Source organism: Hylobates moloch, unplaced genomic scaffold, assembly GCF_009828535.3.
Source record: "Hylobates moloch isolate HMO894 unplaced genomic scaffold, HMol_V3 SCAFFOLD_6, whole genome shotgun sequence".
In the NCBI taxonomy this organism is placed as follows: domain Eukaryota; kingdom Metazoa; phylum Chordata; class Mammalia; order Primates; family Hylobatidae; genus Hylobates; species Hylobates moloch.
In genome coordinates, this window is record NW_026652281.1 from 36,154,817 (window position 1) to 36,171,203 (window position 16,387).

Here is a 16,387-nt window from a genome sequence, read left to right on the forward strand (position 1 = left end):
TGGCATTGTCCCTCCCTGCTTCAGCTTACCCTCCTTGGGCTGCACCCACTGTCCAACCAGTCCCAATGAGATGACCCACGTACCTCATTTGGAAATGCAGAAATCACCCACCTTCTGTGTCGATCTCGTTGGGAGCTGCAGACCAGAGCTGTTGCTATTCGACCATCTCGCCAGCAATCCCTCACTGTCTCTTTGGAATACCAGTCCCCACTCACCTCCACCTTGACAAAGGGGGACTAGGGGGCTGTCTTTCCAGAATACTCCCTGTTAATTCTATCTTGGAAATTATTGTTAGCGTCCCTAAGTAGGGAAGATTTCTGCCTGACCAGTTTCCCAGTGGGTGGAAAATTATTGTGCTATGTCACCAAGGGAGACCTGGCCCCAGTCTCCACCTGCATTTTGTAATCTTGCAGTAATCCTACCTTTCCTCTGTTAAATAAGGACTACTACACCTTTGGGGGCTTTTGCTATTCATGCCTATTCTGTCAGTATTCAATCTCCAATTGTAGTTCACACACTCACAGTTTATAGACCCGTACTTGGGTGGCAGAGTTTCTTCTTTCTTAGCGTTTATTCTAAGCCCTTCATAACCCTACCTATTGTACCTTCAAAACTCCACTTCTAGCTGTCTTCTCTTGCACAGAATCCTCTCTTCGAGCTGGTTTATTCAACAATTTTTACTACAACTATCCTCCAAATTCATCAGCACCATCTATTCATTAAAGAAAACTGTTCAGACAATTTAATTATGAGCTTGTGTTGTGCTGGACTCCTATTGACTTCAGTACAAATGGCACCATGTTTGAGAAGCTGAAAAAGAGACCCAGAGCCAGCTACCGAGACATGGGATTTATGGAGGGGACTTACATACAGGGCAGTCCAGTGGCAGAGGGCTGGACAGAAGAACCACAACTGCTTATAAAAAGCATACAGTTTACATAGTGTTTTCACTTAGCACCCTCCCCCAGCAACCTCAACCTGGTAACCTTATATAACCCAAAATAAAGGGTCTTGATCCCCTATAGGGCCTGCATTCTACAGGTTGGGTCAAGAGTTCAGATGTTCCTCATAGATAAGGAAAGAATCTCCTGGTTGGGTACTCCTAGATTCCTTAGCTTGGAACTCCAAACACACATTCCCCTTAGACCATAGGATCATTCTCAAGTTATGCTTAAGTTACTGTTGTCAGGTACATCAGTTATACACTCCTCACCAGCACACCCTTGAGTGGCCCTCACATTCTTATCATGCCATTCTCCTGTATTTTCCTGGGGCCAGGCATGCAGAGGAGCATTGTGGCCAGACATCCACAGCAGCAATACAAACTACTACAACACAAAAGAATAATTAATATAACAATCATACTGTACAGAAAGTTTTTCCAAGCACTTGGGGGTTGATTGAAGCACGCAATTATTGGGTTGTAAGACAGAGATTCTAGAGTGGACATGTGAGTGTCTAGGAGCTGTGTGGCCTGGCTTACGTTGTGAGAGTAATCAAGGATGTATCCACAACATTCAGTTTTAATTAATGCATAGGTTCTGCCCTGGGCAGCATTTAAGGTGTCCATAGCCATGCGATTTTGCAAAGAAGGGTGCATACCCCACCACCTGTTTCTGCACTCCTGTCATCCACCTTAGACCATTGTGTACAATGTACTCCACAGTGAGGGTAACATTAACTTCCTTCCTTAGTAAGTGGAAAATACATCATCTCATCTCGTTGATGGTGGGAAACTTGCTGCATGAGGTGCTGTTGTCACTAAAGGGAAATGGGTGAAGGTCATTATACCAAGTACAGAAGTGGCTCCAGATTAGCTGCTTGGATGCACCATGGCAGGTCCATGGTGGAGGAGAGTGGCAGCTTTCCAGAGACCCAGTGGTTTATTTTATTCTGGAGGGAGACCACTGTCTATGCCCAGTCAGTGAAGAAGTTTGCTGCACACTATCTATAGGCGGAAGGTGAGATGTTTGGTGCGTATAAGAAAGGGCAAGCTGGCTGGGCGTGATGGTGCACGCCTGTAATCTTTTGGGAGGCTGCAGTGGGTGGGTTGCTAGAGGTCAGGAGTTTGAAACCAGCCTGGCCAACAAGTGAAATCCCATATATACTAAAAATACAAGAATTAGCCAGGTGTGGTCGTGGGTGCCTATAATCCCAGCTACTTCTCAGGAGGCTGGGGCAAGAGAATCACTTGAACCACAGAGCAGGAGGTTGCAGTGAGCCAAGGATGATGGTGCCACTGCACTCCAGCCTGGACAATAGAGCAAGACTCTGTTAAAAAAAAAAAAAAAAAAGGGCAAGTCATGGCCATTTAACAAGACACAGAAAGTTCTGTCATTCTGAGAGAACACCACTCTGGCCAGTGGCTGGATGCTCGGTTTACAGTACCAAATGGACTGGCCCCGTGTGTAACGCATTGCAGGAGGCCAGAGTGAGACAATGGGGTATCATAATGTTCTGTAATGACAGGATTATTGTCCCCTTGAACAAGGGAGCACTAGGATTCATTATTTTAGAAGTATGAAGAGTAGGGTGTAAAATAGGTGTTACCTGTTATATTCTGTTCTAGACCCTTCCTCCATGGAGCAGAAAAACTAAACCAACCAGGGGCTGGTTTGACATTCCCAGAGCCACGTGTTTTCTGGTGCACAGGTCCTGTGGCCAGGGCAGTATCAGGTTACTTTGAGTCCCGGGTTGGGGCAAAAGCGTGCCGTCCTTTACACTGTCCACCTGGATCCTGATGGTGATATCAGTTCCTTTCATCAGAAGAGTGTATGTGCTGGGGCGATGGGAATGGGCATGTTCGTTCAGTGTGTGGACAGCTGCTGGTAAGCTGTGTGTCCACAGAGCCAGATAGCACCTGCCAGAGTTGTGGCTTCAAAAGTCTATTCATCTGTTCAATCAGCCCTGCTGCTGTAGTGTTTTATGGCAGGTGAAAATGCCTGTGGATATACAGGGCCTCCGCCCATTCCTGCACTTAATGTCTGGTAAAGTGCAAGCCCTGGTCACCACCAATATCATTGGGGATGCCGTAGGCTGCAAACAGCTGCTCTAGTGCTATTTTGGTGGTTTTCTGGGTGGCACGATTGCTAGGATTTGCCTGCAGTAGCCCTGAGCAGGTGTTTGTACAAGTCAAGGCATAGTGGCAGCCATCAGATAGAGGCAAAGGTTTTATGTGGTCTACCTGCCACCATTGTGCTGGGCTCTGGCTTATAGAGAAGGACCGTCCAGGCGGTTTGTGGCTCAGCCCCTTGACTACTATGTCCTTTGCCTGTATCAAGCCAGGTACTATCAGTGGACAGCTTGGTGGCCATGGCTATCCCAATGCAAGGACTGCCTCATGATGAGCTGTCTACATACCAGGCTGGGTCAGGAATTGTGCTCTGTTCCTCCTGTAGGAAGGAGAGACTATGGAGGTTTAGTGGCCTCTGTCAAAGACTGTCCTTCAGTTGTCACACAGGGGACAGGGCCAAGCATGGAATGGAGCTCTGCTCAAGGGGCTATTAGTTAATGTGCTCATCTGTTGCAGGTATGCATGGCAATTGGCCATAGTCTGTATCTGAGCATTCTCAGACTTTGGTTTCTGCAAGATATCCTTTAGTCAGCCTGCTGTGGGGTACTGGGTGCATACTAGTACTGGGACCCCCTTTGTAATGTCCTCCATTTGTAAGGCCTAATGTGTGGTGCAGAATTGTTTCTGCATGACAGTAAACCTAACTTCAGCCCTTTCTGTAGTTGGGACCAGAATCCTAAAGGCACATGTTTACATCCTTGCCTTTGCCACAGGCCACACCCAAACCCCTCAGAGTAACAGACCACATCCAATTCACAAGGCTGTCCCAGCACTAGAACCCTCAAGGCTTTTATTCGTCTCACTAGGACTTCAGCTTGTTCAAAGGCCTCATCCTCCTTTGTGGACCAGTCCCAGTGGGCCCCCTTCCTTCTTATGGGGGGCCTAAGGAGTTGAAGCTAATGGGGAGTAAAAGGACGCCAATACCCTCAGAGAGCTAAGAATATTTGCAGCTTCTTTGATGTGGTAGGACGTGGGTAGGCCTGCACCTTATCCATGACAGCAGACAGAAGCACTTTAGTCTCACCCAACCAGATGACATTCAAGAATGGGACTGGTAAGGCTGGACCTTGGACTTTGACTGCATTGACTGCCCATTCTCTGTTCACCAAGTGAGACAGCAAGGTGGAAGCTGCATTTGGTAAGCTGGAAAAAGACTCAGAAGTTGGCATTTATTATGAATGTAATGGAAAACATGCACCCACTCCGGGGTGGTCTATCCGAGGTTTGCAGCCACCAGTACATGATAGACAGTAGAGCTATGTAAATATCCCTGGGGCAAGATGGTAAAGGTCCATTGTTCTCCTTCCCAGGTGAATGCAAATTATTCTTGACTCTGGGGCAGTGAAGATGCTGAAAAAGGCACTGGCTAAATCTACAACAAAGTGGTATGTGCCAAGCATGGATCCTACCTTCATCAGAAGGGAGGCAATATTGGGAACAGCTGCATATACTGGGGAGACCACCTTATTTAATTCCTAGTAATCCATGGTCATTCTCCATATCCCATCAGGCTTCCACATGGACCATACAGTGCCATTGTATGGGCTGCACACTGGCCTTATAATGCCTACCTGGGCTAACTCCTTAGCAGTCCCATGATCTCATTATGCACCCCCAGCAGGCCGTATTGCTTCAGTGCTACTGCCTGCTGTAGGGCTGGCAGCTGTATTGGGGTCCATTTTGCGATCCTGCTGATCATGTGCTTCATTACCCTCTTAGCTGGAATTCCCTGCCAGTTGTTTAGAGGGTAAAGCCTGATAAGATATCCATTCACAAGAGGTATTCTGAGATGAGAGCTGTGTTTACTGAGTAGGGTTTTGGTGGCAGGGCTTTGGCTGCCTGACTTTCACGGCCCCCTCTTCATAACCGTCTATTGTTGTATAAGGCCTTGGAACCCATGAATGTTACCATGTGAGTGCATTTGGCTCCAGTATCCACCAGGGTAGAAACAGTCTGTTTATTTTTAGGTGATGAATATATAGTTAGTTCTACATGTGGCCTCTGGTCCCCAGACACCCTGGCCACCATTGCTCTCATTGGGATTCTGGGACCTTGGCTTTTATTCTAGACTAAAGGGGTTGGTGCCTGCCAGCCCTCTGCAGGAGGGGTGGTGGGCTGAGCCGGAGGCTCCTTAGTGACACGCTGTTGTTGCTTGAACAGCACAGCAGTGCAGTCCTACATTGTGCTGTGCTGCCATCTTTCAAGTGAGGGCAGGTTTTGTGGGTCAACTCCCTGTGGGTGCAGCTGGTCTGCCTTTATCTTGGTAGTGGCTATGGGATGGGCAGAGAGGATGGGAACCTCCCTGAGCTTGTCCCAGTCCTTGTTCTCCTCCTCACTAGAGTTCTCCATTAGGTCCTAGGACTTAGGGTTCCAGGACAATTTAGTCCATGATAGTCCTACCATGGCAGCCAATAACCCTTCAGATGGGCTACCTGATACGCCAGGGTCTCCATTTTGTCATCCTGTGCCTGAAAGTGGGACAGTAGGGACTCCAGCATTTCAGTTTGAGCTAACCTTGCATTGCTTTCTATTTGTCACTCATCCTGTACCTGAGGAACTCCTACCTGTGCTGTGAGCTCAGCCTCAGTGGCTGCTCAAAGCGGTGGGGAGCAGCCAGCCAATTGTGGCTGCCACAGGCAACTGATTTTTGTTTAGTTAGATCCAACCCCTGCAACAGCTCTTCCAGACCCTTCAGCATTCTCAGGGTGTCCCTATACTCACGTGGTGGGCCCCATGCATCAGTGATAGTGGCTATCGGGCTCTATATAGGCATGGATGGCCAGACTGGGATTTCCCCCATGGATTTCCCCTTTCCCAGTCCCATCCTCTTGGTGCTCATGGGGTTTTCTCTGACCTCCTGGCTGGATTGCTGATGGTCATGCTGGACCCCCATTGATTTCAGTAGGGATGGCACCATGTTTGAGAGGCCAAAAAAGAGACATGGAGTACGCAAACGAGACATGGGGTTTTTTGAGGAGACTTACGTACAGGGCAGTTCAGTGGCAGTAAGCTGGACGGGAGAATCACAACCACTTGTAAAAAGCATGCAGCTTACATAGCTTCTTCACTTAGTACCCTTCCCCTAGGAACCTCTACCTGGAAATCTTCATTTAACCCAAAACAAAGGGCCTCAATCCCCTGTATGGCCTGTGTTCCATAGGATGGACCAGGAATTCAGATGTTCCTTACAGATAAGGAATACATCTCTGGATTGGCCACTCCCAGATTCCTTAGCTTGGAACTCTAAACATGGATTCTTAGACCATAGGGTAATTCTCAGGGTACTTATTCTATTTTGTGATCTGCTTACTCTCCTACTCTCCATAATAGTGATTTTGACCATCTCCATTCTTTCCCCAAACTCTTCCATTCCTGTATGCAACTATGTTCCCTCATACTCTTCCTTGACAGAACAATTAGAAGCTGTCAACTTTTATTGCCTTGTCTTCCTATATACCAGCCCCTGTACATTTTCTCAGCTTTTAAGGCTATATTTAGTAGCATGTTTAATAAAGTTCTGTAAACTCTCTAGGGATGTAGATCTCTCCTAGGGATGAAAGGGAGCAGTCCTAAACCTTTCAATCCCTGCTAATAATAATAATAATAAACCTTTCAATCCCTGCTAAAAGAGTGACCAACTCTAGTAGACAATGTGCTAATGTGCTTTAATTGTCTTTTGCTGATCCCAGAGGTTTTTCAAATTATCCACTGATTTCAGTCGGAGGGCTTGAGAGTGGTGGTATATCCAGGGAACTCCAGAGAGAAGATTACTTTTATATCTGATAGTCAAAGGCTATTTGACAAAGAGGCCCAATCCACTTTTTTTTTTTTTTTTTTTTTTTTTTTTTTTTCTGAGATGGGGTCTCACTCTGTCACTCAGGCTGGAGTGCAGTGGTATGATCTTGGCTCACTGCAACCTCCACCTTTCAGGTTCAAGTGATTCACCTGCCTCAGCCTCCTGGGTAGTTGGGATTACATGTGAGTGCCACCACACCCAGCTAATTTTTGTATTTTTAGTAGAGATGGGGTTTTATCATGTTGCCCAGGCTGGTCTCGAACTCCTGACCTCAAGTGATCCCCCTGCCTCGGCCTCCCAAAGTGCTGGGATTACAGGTGTGAGCCACCATGCCCGGCCTCCAATCCACTTGTATAAATTAGAATTTCTAGCACCAACTAAGATGTCACAGATACAGATAAGGAATATGTGTATGCAATACCATTTTAAGTGTGGGCTTTTAACAGATCCTTAATCTTTGTACTTGTCAGAGCTAAGTTGGATAGTTGTCAACTCTGGATGATTATAATTTCAGCATTCATGATTAGTCCAGCCCTAGCAAAAAGAATGCTTAGTTCATTCAGTCTGCTATAACAAAATACCATGAACTAGGTAGCTTATGAATCAGAAATTTATTTTTCACAGTTCTGGAGGCTGGGAAGTCCAAGATGAAGGCACTGGAAGATTCATTGTCTGGTGAGATCTTTTCCTCATGGATGATGCCTTCTAGCTGTGTCCTCACAAGGTAGAAGAGGCAAATAAGCTCCCTTGGGCATCTTTTATAAGGGACTAATCCCCTTCATGAGAGTTCTGCCCTCACAACCTAATCACCTCCTAAAGGCCTCTTAAGACTATTGCATTAGAGATTAGGTTCCAACATATTAATTTTGGGGAGACACAAACATTCAGACCACAGCATGCTGAACTGATGCCCTGCCACTGTGGTCCTGTGCCTAGACAACACCATTCCTTGAAGAGACTGTCTGGCCCTAACCTTAATCTAAATCATTTCCCTAGTCCATCCCAGCATTCCAGCTTGTTTTGGGTGCTAAGGGGTGATTTGCTAGGAAGGTGCCACTCATCTTCAGATGTATTTTCGCTTCATATCGGTATCAAAGAGGGCACGTCCTCACCAAAGAGAACCATTAGTTCCCTGGGATCTCTTGGTGGGGTTTAGGGATCCTCCATCCATGCTGTTCTCAGGGGGTGCTCACTCTTAAACCTATTTTTATTGGAGCCATCACACATCCACAACTCTGTCATTTCTTTCTCTTGGAGACATTATCCTCCGTGTTCAATCCACATTGCAAACTCCCTCTAGCATCTGCTCTGTTGCTCCCACCCCAGCCCATGGCACCCACAGGTAACTGGAGCTTTTGGTACTGGTAACATGCAAAGTGCATCATCACATCCCTCTCTATTTCTGCCCCAGGCCATCCACTTGAGGTGCCCAATAACCACTTCCTAAACTGGCTTATAACTGTGTCCTCTGTGCTATGAAATGTTTCCTATGGATCATTTTCCCCTCTGGTAGTCTGAAGTGTGAAAATCATTATGAGTAGGGGTCTGTGGATTTACCTAATCCCACTACTAGCAGAGTGGTCTTCTCCTGGCATCCCCCCAAGGAGGGCTCAGAGTACAAGTGGATAAACACACCATACCTAGCTTGGTGTTACTAGAGCAAGAAAGGCCACATGAAATAGAGTCTATTCAACAGAGAAAAAGATCCACTCACCTTTATTCCTTAATTCATTTTGGCACCAATTTCTAACCTTCTCCAGGGAAAAGCTCTCTTAAGTAACGGAGCCTGTTTGAATGCTAGCAGGCAATTTGCCATCACTCCATACACATGTAACTCCATTTTGTATCTAAAGCTTGCATAAGCTTTCAAATGAAGTACCTTTTTCTTAGAAGAGAAAACTGCCTTTTTTCTCTGAGCTGTTTTGTTTTATTGTTTTTATTACACATGTATTTGGGCCTGGGGGTTATAACTAATATTCTGGTCTAGATAAAAGGGGCAGGAAATGAAATAATCTTTATTAGTAAAGCTTCATGATGCCAGGAGGAAAATTGTTGTAGTTGTAAGTAGACTGAACAGTAATTAATTAGTGAAATGATTTTCTTCCCAAGGAGAGGGACAGAACACAATTTTGAGATGTAGGAGGACAGAGAAGAACTTGTTTGCAGACCAAAAATATAAGGCCTGATTCCTGACTCAGGAATTCCTGGCAATTTTGAAGCATAGGTGGGCAGAGAAAACTTGTTTGTAGAAAAACAACAACAACAGCAACCACCACCACCACCACCAGCATTTAGTGGTCCCAAAAGTGTGGGCCATGGCACACAAGCATTAGCATTATCTGAGGCCTTGCTGGAAATGCAAATTCTCAGGCTCCATCTTGGACCTTCTGAACCACAAACTGGGGGTGGAGTCTAGCAATCCGTAGTTTAGCAAACTCTACAGGTGATTCTGATGCATACTAACATTTAAGAACCACTGGGTTAAAGCTGCCTCTTTTGTAGCAAGAATATCTGATTCAAGACACCTGGTGGAGGAGAATGCTGGGGTAAGGAAATCAAGGGTCAATTTGTATCTCATGTGGAGAAATGAGATGCAAATTCAACCCATGTCTCTTGACCAAGGCTGAGAAGAAAGTTCTGGAACAGAGGGCCAGGTGCCCCTGCTGGTTCCTTTAGAATTCAAAGGAGGACTTCAGAGCTCAGCTGCCAAAGACTTTGCAGCCAGATTAATTAGTCTCTAGGAATTTCCTGTAAGAGTTGGAAGGGCTGCGTTGGAAACTAGCAACCAATTGCCCTGGTGAAGCAGGGGGAAAAGGACCAACAGGGCTGCTCAAGTCCCACAAAAGCCCTTCTTCTCCCAGAGGGACTGAAGACTGGCTTGTCTCTGTGTATCAGGCTGTGAAAAGCCATTCCTTTACTGTGATGGGAACTAGGCTCAAGAGAGTTTCCCTTCCAGCAAGGAGCAGAGGAAAAAACAAAATGACTGCCAAACCTCCGTTAAAGTCCAGATGCATAGGCCAGCAGCCTCCTGGCTTGCCTTCCGGCTTGCCTGGTTTCCTTCCATATAGGCCTGCCTTCTCAGTGGTCAGAGGCTTTGGCTGTGATGGGTCATTCAGCCATACTGTGGGGTGACCACTGCTAGACACAAAATCTAGGGTCTTGTGTAGACTTGAACCCTTCATTTTAATCTCTCAGGGCTGGGTTAGATGCCCTCTAATGTCCTTTCCAGATTCTGACGTTTTTCTGCTGAAAATTTTCTCATGGGCAAGAGCTTCATCCCAGTGAGAAATGCAGTTATAGTTCTAAGACTTATCATCTGCCTTTCCCAGTAGGCCAGCAACGGCACTCTGTCAGATGTCATGCTTTTAGCTAGATCAGCTTCTCAAGATAGGCCCAATTTTGAGATCAGTGGTTTTCTCCCTGGACCCCTTCATTCATACATACGTGTGTGCATTCAGCAAGTGCTCACTGCGTGTTGACTTCATACCGTGCTGGAATCCTCGGGCTCCAGGGTAGTGGGTGAGGGACAGAGGGAGAAGGGCAGTGACCTGCATCTTCTTACTTCTCCACCTTTGCTTTTGCGGTTTTTCTATTCTCTGCTTACAACTACCTACTCCTTGTCCGCTTAGTGACTGCCGACTTCACCTTCATAGTTAAGGGAACTGCTGTTTCCTTTCTCTAGCTTTCTCTGACCATTCCATGATCCCAAACATATGAATTTTCCCCCTTTGTGTCTCCATATAATATGTATATAGCATAATATGTAATATAAAATACTGTGCACATCTCTTTCTTAAACACTTTTATGCTTTATTCTGCACATAATTTTTTCCTTACCCAGATAGGCTGTGAAATCTTTCAAGGCAGGAGTCCTGTTTTATTCACCATGGTATCTTTATGCCTAGCACATGTTTAGTGTGTAGCAGAACCTCACAGATGCTGAATTGAAGTGCACGGATTTAAATATTTGTTTTTTAATGCAGTTTTTCAGCATAAAGGCAATTTGAAAGTCTATTTCTTCTAACTTGTCCACAGCATTCATATTTAATTAGAGCAATTTTCCTAGAAATGGACAGTAAGTGTTAGTGTAGTTGTTCAACCCAGAGAAAGACCACAATAAATTATGAAAAATAATCCAAGAGAGTTGGAGCGTCATCTTCAAAAGAAATATGTGCCTTGAGCCAATGAAAATGTACCATAAATCATTTATGGGATAGATTGCTTCCACATATTTGGATAGTAGTTTAGACTGCCAAGTCTGTGAGAAGAGGGCATAGCACAAAGTGGTTTTTTGGCCCATGAAGTTTTTGTTAATATTGACAAACTTGGTGCATGTCCATTTACAAAATCTGATTAAAGACCCTGAGGCTTCATTAATGGAGTATGTTGTAAAGAAACATACACACACAGAAAAGTGAAAACCAGAAAGAGAATTTAATATTATTTATTCTCCATGATGGGAGGCTAGTGTCTCAAGCTAAAGACTGCTAACCTCTAGTTCCCTAACCAGTCCATAATTTCACTTCCTACATGGTCACAGCACTTTTAAAAACTGTCTGTTGGGGATAAGAACAGTCTTGTGACTGCATTACGGTATACGTGTTGAAAAGAGTTATTTACAGTACATGCCTCTGAAGCACTGTTAGACCGAGAAAGCATGTGGAAAGCTTCACAATGAATTGCTGCCTGTCACAGCCTTTGAAAATGTGAAGTGCCATATAAGTGCCCAGCAGGGCTCCACTAACATTGTTTTATTGTTCTACTAAATAATGATGGCAATATCATGCCATTCTCCCACTGAGTTTAACACACAATTTGCATTTGCAGTGTAAAGTTGTTATTAAAGGCAGGATATTTTTGCAAGTGCAAACGTCTTCTGTCTTCCCTTCCCTGTAGTGGCACAGTATTTAAGAACCTGCTGCTCAACCACCTGTTCATATTTATTAGCATGAGAACCATTTTCCTGCCACCAGCAGATTTCTTTCTTCCATTGTAATCTTGCCCAAACCTCATTTAAGATAACTGCCTTCAGAAAGAGCATAGCGTTGGGCACCAAGACCTCAGGACATAAGTGTAGCACAGCTTTTCCTGACCTGGAAAGGATCAGCCCTCACGAGCCTGTGTACTTTCTTCCTCTTGACAATAAGATCTCTATGTAAAGCAACTATTGGTTCTCATCTTTGGGACATGGGATATTCAGTTTGGTCACTGTAACATGCATGTGGACAACTCCTGTAACTTTCCTTCTCTGGACCATATCATCACAAGTATCCATGGAGTGAACAAAATTCTTGGGATTGCAAGTTTGTTTAAGAGCATTCTCATGAGGAAACTGGGTATTTGGAACAGAAGATGTCCTGTATCCAGCTTTAGTAAATTCCAATAGAGGTTTCATCTATGTGAAGGATGGTAAAAAAGGAAATTTTTTAGGTTTCATTGCCAATATGATTCATTTGGGGCGACTAGGGGACACTGTGGAATGGTTTTGGTTGTATTATAATGAAAATAGTATAAAGCTAGAATCCAGGATATGAGCTAAACAAAGATAGACCAGCATGTCTCCTGCTATTGCAATCTAATTCGTGCATTCCTCTGCCATTGTGTTTAGAAGGAGGAAAGGAATAGAAAAGAGATTGAACAAAGTAAAAGAGGAAAAAGAGACACTTGCAGGCTGGACTGGTAGAGCCACACTTAGGGCCGCACAGAAGGCTCTAAATAATGTTGAAGAGGCCGAGTGTGGTGGCTCACGCCTGTAATTCCAACACTTTGTGAAGCTGAGGCAGGAGGATTGCTTGAGCCCAGGAATTTCAGATAGGCCTAGGCAACATAGCAAGACTCTATCTCGACAAAAAATAAAAAAAATTGACAGGCATGGTGGTGTTGGCCTGTAGTCCTATCTACTGGGAGGCTGAGGCAGGAGCATTGTTTGAGCCCAGGAGGCTGAGGCTGCAGTGAGCCATGATCATGCCACTGCACTGTAGCCTGGGTAACAGAGCAAGACCCTGTCTAAAAAAAAATAAAAATTAAATGCTGAAGAACAGTGAGATTAAATGCAACAAGAACCTTGGATCTGGCACTCTTTCTAAGCAGAAAGAAAGAGGTAGGCTAAATGAATCTGATCTACATTTATAGGTCAGCCACCTTGAGCTTTCGCAGACAGGTCCTAGTTTTTCTGAAGACTACTAGGCCACTTGGGAGACACCCTGAAGGGAACATGAGGTTTTCAGCAATCAGGATTAAGAAAATGGATTAAAGGAGGGAAGGCAAAAGCTGTTCCTGGAAAAGGAAGCAGTGAACATACTCTGGGGTAGAGGACACAAAAGACAGGGGCCCTTGTTCAGGAGAGAGAATTTGTCATTGGAGAAGAGTTGGGGCTGGACTTGTTCAGGGACATGGAGACTTAGCATAGCTTCTTTATAAGCAAACTTTAAATCTGAAAGCGACTGTTGAAAGTTCATTCTTGATCAGAGGGAAATATAGGTTCTATAGAAGGAAGGAAAATCACTAAAGCTAGTTAGTAGAAATAAAATGAGTTGAAAAAAATAAAGTTAGTAAATTAAGAGATAAAAATAAATAGATCACAAAGAAAAAGATTCTGGGTTAGAAACTTGTTTTTCCAATGGATTTGGTTCAATTTAGTAAGAAACAAATTGTAGAGTTGCCTACTTACTTTGTCACTCCTTCTCTATCATCAGCATTGCGTGGAAGAAAGAAATAGAAGATGCTCCCTCTCCTGACATCCAGTGTAAGTTAACCTATAATTGGAGCAATCCAGGCTGCCTGCTGTTTAGACTGCACTCTCTCTGCTTGTAGTCAGCCAAAAGTTGAGTTTGTCCAAAGGCTGGTGCAGGAATAATATAGGAAATCCAGAGCAAGGCATTTTATGGACCAAACAATATGTGTCACAAAGGCCAATGGCTAAGAGTTAGCCCTCCAGAGTGGAAGCCTGGGCCGTGCCCAACCGGGCTGCTGCTGAGACGAGATCTGAAAAATGGACTGAAATTCCTAGGCCAAGTGGAGAAGATTGGTTAGAAATTTAGCTAGAACTGAACACTGTTTGGGAGAAGGGGGCAGTGTGAAAAGTGGAAAAGGAATTGGAAATGTCATGCGATGAGTAGATATTATAAGCTGGAGGAACAGCAATTGTGAGGGTGGATGAGACCGAATCAAGCCACAAGTGACAGAATGAGGTGTTGGTAAGTCAAGAGTTGGTTTAGAAGGAAGAACCTCAGGGACATTGAGCTCTAGATGCAATATTTCTCTTCATCTAGTAGGCCATCAGTTTTGTGTTGGAAAAGCAAAATGTTACTGTAGTGAAGATCTGGTTTTTGTAATGCTTGCCAATCCCGTTCATTTGTTCAAGAGGCTTTGTTTTCCTTGGGGAACTACTTCTGAACTCAATGCTGGATATACCTGTATGGACTGTATCAGTGAGCCCCCTTGCTCATTGGTTTCCAGTTGGATTTGACTAGTGAAATGCGCTCTGAAGAGCCTTGGAGAAAAGTGAGATCAGAGAATTTACCCCCTTACATCTCCATCCCATCTTGGCTTCTTTCCTTCCGTGGTATTTGAGATTGGCTCTGTGCACCTATGCGAGACCATCGCTCCTGTCAGATGGCTCACACACTACACTTAGCCTCTCTGGCTTCTATGACCACACCCTTCCCTTGTTCTTTTAGGCTTTGGGATGGTAACAGCTCCTGCACTGTTGCTAACCCTAGCATACTGCACTATTGCCATTGTTTTCTCTAACTATACCATGCCATTAAAAATAGTTTCTTTATTAAATTCTCCTCAAATTAGCCAGTTTGAAACCACTATCTATGTTCTGCTGGAACCTGACTGATGCACACTTTCTTATAGTTCAGTTGAAGCTGACTCTACCCCCAGCCACAGGGGCAGATAGGCAAATGGCTGAAACTGGACAGAGCTTTGCATCTCCTGGCTCCAGTAACATGATCAAGTGACCCAATCATAGTCAATAGGCCTGAATTTGGAACACTTGTGGAAATTGTTAAGATGAGAGACTCTTTATAACTATGTCTCCCAAGAAAATAGAATGTGAGGAGAAAGTATGCCTGAAAGAAGAGTCAACAAGGAGAAAAGCAGTGGTGGAAAAGGGAGACTGCGTAGTAATGAATGTGTTTCAGCCCATAGATAGGCTGGGTGTGAATCTGCACAGTTGTGCTATGAGCTGATAACTCTAACCCCTTCCTTTAAAAAATGCTTTGTTCATTTTGAGTTGGATTTTCTGTAATTTGTATCTGCAAGCGTCCTGACTGATAGACATGTGGGGGAAACTCCCTGTCCACTGGGGCAGGAGGACTATTGCTAGGTAGCTCTGTGGAGGTGAGAGTCTACAGTGGTGCTATGGTCTCATCATGAGGCAGAGAAGCAAGAATAGGTGCAGAAGAGTCAGAGTGGGCAATAGTGGGGCCAGGGAGTGGAGCAGCTTCTGTGACAGCAGCAGCAGAAACAGCCTGTGGTGACCATAGAGGAGCCATGCTACTGTGTCAGTGCTTTCGGCTGCAAATAAAATAGAAATTGTACTAAAAATATCTTAACCAATAAGTGGCTATTTATACAACAAAAAGCCAAGAGGCAGGCAGTTCTAAAGTTAGTTAATTCAGACTGGGCGCAGTGGCTCACGTCTGTAATCTCAACACTTTGGGAGGCCGAGATGGGCAGATCACCTGAGGTCAGGAGCTCGAGACTAGCCTGGCCAACATGGTGAAACCCCATCTCTACTAAAAATACAAAAATTAGCCAGGCATGGTGGTGTGCGCCTGTAGTCCCAGCTACTCAGGAGGCTGAGGCAGTAGAATCACTTGAACTCAGGAGGCAGAGGTTGCAGTGAGCCAAGATCATACCACTGCACTCTAGTCCGGGCAACAGAGTGAGACTTCATCCCAAAATAATAATAATAATAATGATAATAATAATAATAAAAGTTAGTTAATTCAGTTGCACGATGACATCGTGAAGGAAGTATGTGGCTTTCTTATTCCACAGAATGGGAATCCGCCATCCATAGAATGGGTCTTCATTCTCAGGCTTGTCTCCCATGGCTGAAAACGGCTAGCCCACCTCCAGGTATCACATCCTTATGCAATCTCTTTCAAGTCAAGAAAGGCAGGCTCTCCTTTTTATCAGAGAGAAGAGTCCCAGCAGACTGTCTCCTGTGTCTCATTAGCCCCTGTTGCATCGTATTGCCCATTGCCTATAACAATCACTGGTAGGGGAGAAGACAATTCCACAATTGGCTTAGACCATGAGTAAACTAATTACAGCATCTGGGTCAAATCTATCCTGCTGCCTGTTTTTGTTTTGTTTTTAGACAGAGTCTCACTCTGTTGCTCAGGCTGAATGGAGTGCAGTGGTGTGAATATGGCTCACTGTAGCCTCAACTTCCCAGGCTCACGTGATCCTCCCACCTCAGCCTCCTGAGTAGCTGGGACTTCAGGCACATGCGAACACACCCGGCAATTTTTTTTTGTTTCAGTAGAGATGAGGTCTCA

General features: G+C 44.8%; 1 long non-coding RNA gene across 2 annotated transcripts in view; it reads left to right on the forward strand.

The window, feature by feature from the left end:
* The window catches only part of LOC116470355 (uncharacterized), a 111,920-nt gene extending 95,960 nt beyond the window's left edge, over positions 1 to 15,960 (forward strand). Inside the window, exons 4-5 of one of the 2 annotated variants that reach the window (XR_009214005.1) lie at positions 13,565 to 13,614; positions 15,882 to 15,960. This is a non-coding gene — a long non-coding RNA (uncharacterized LOC116470355). The remainder of the gene's footprint in view (positions 1 to 13,564; positions 13,615 to 15,881) is intronic. The other variant, XR_009214004.1, reaches the window with a different exon arrangement.
* Positions 15,961 to 16,387: the final 427 nt, after the last annotated feature.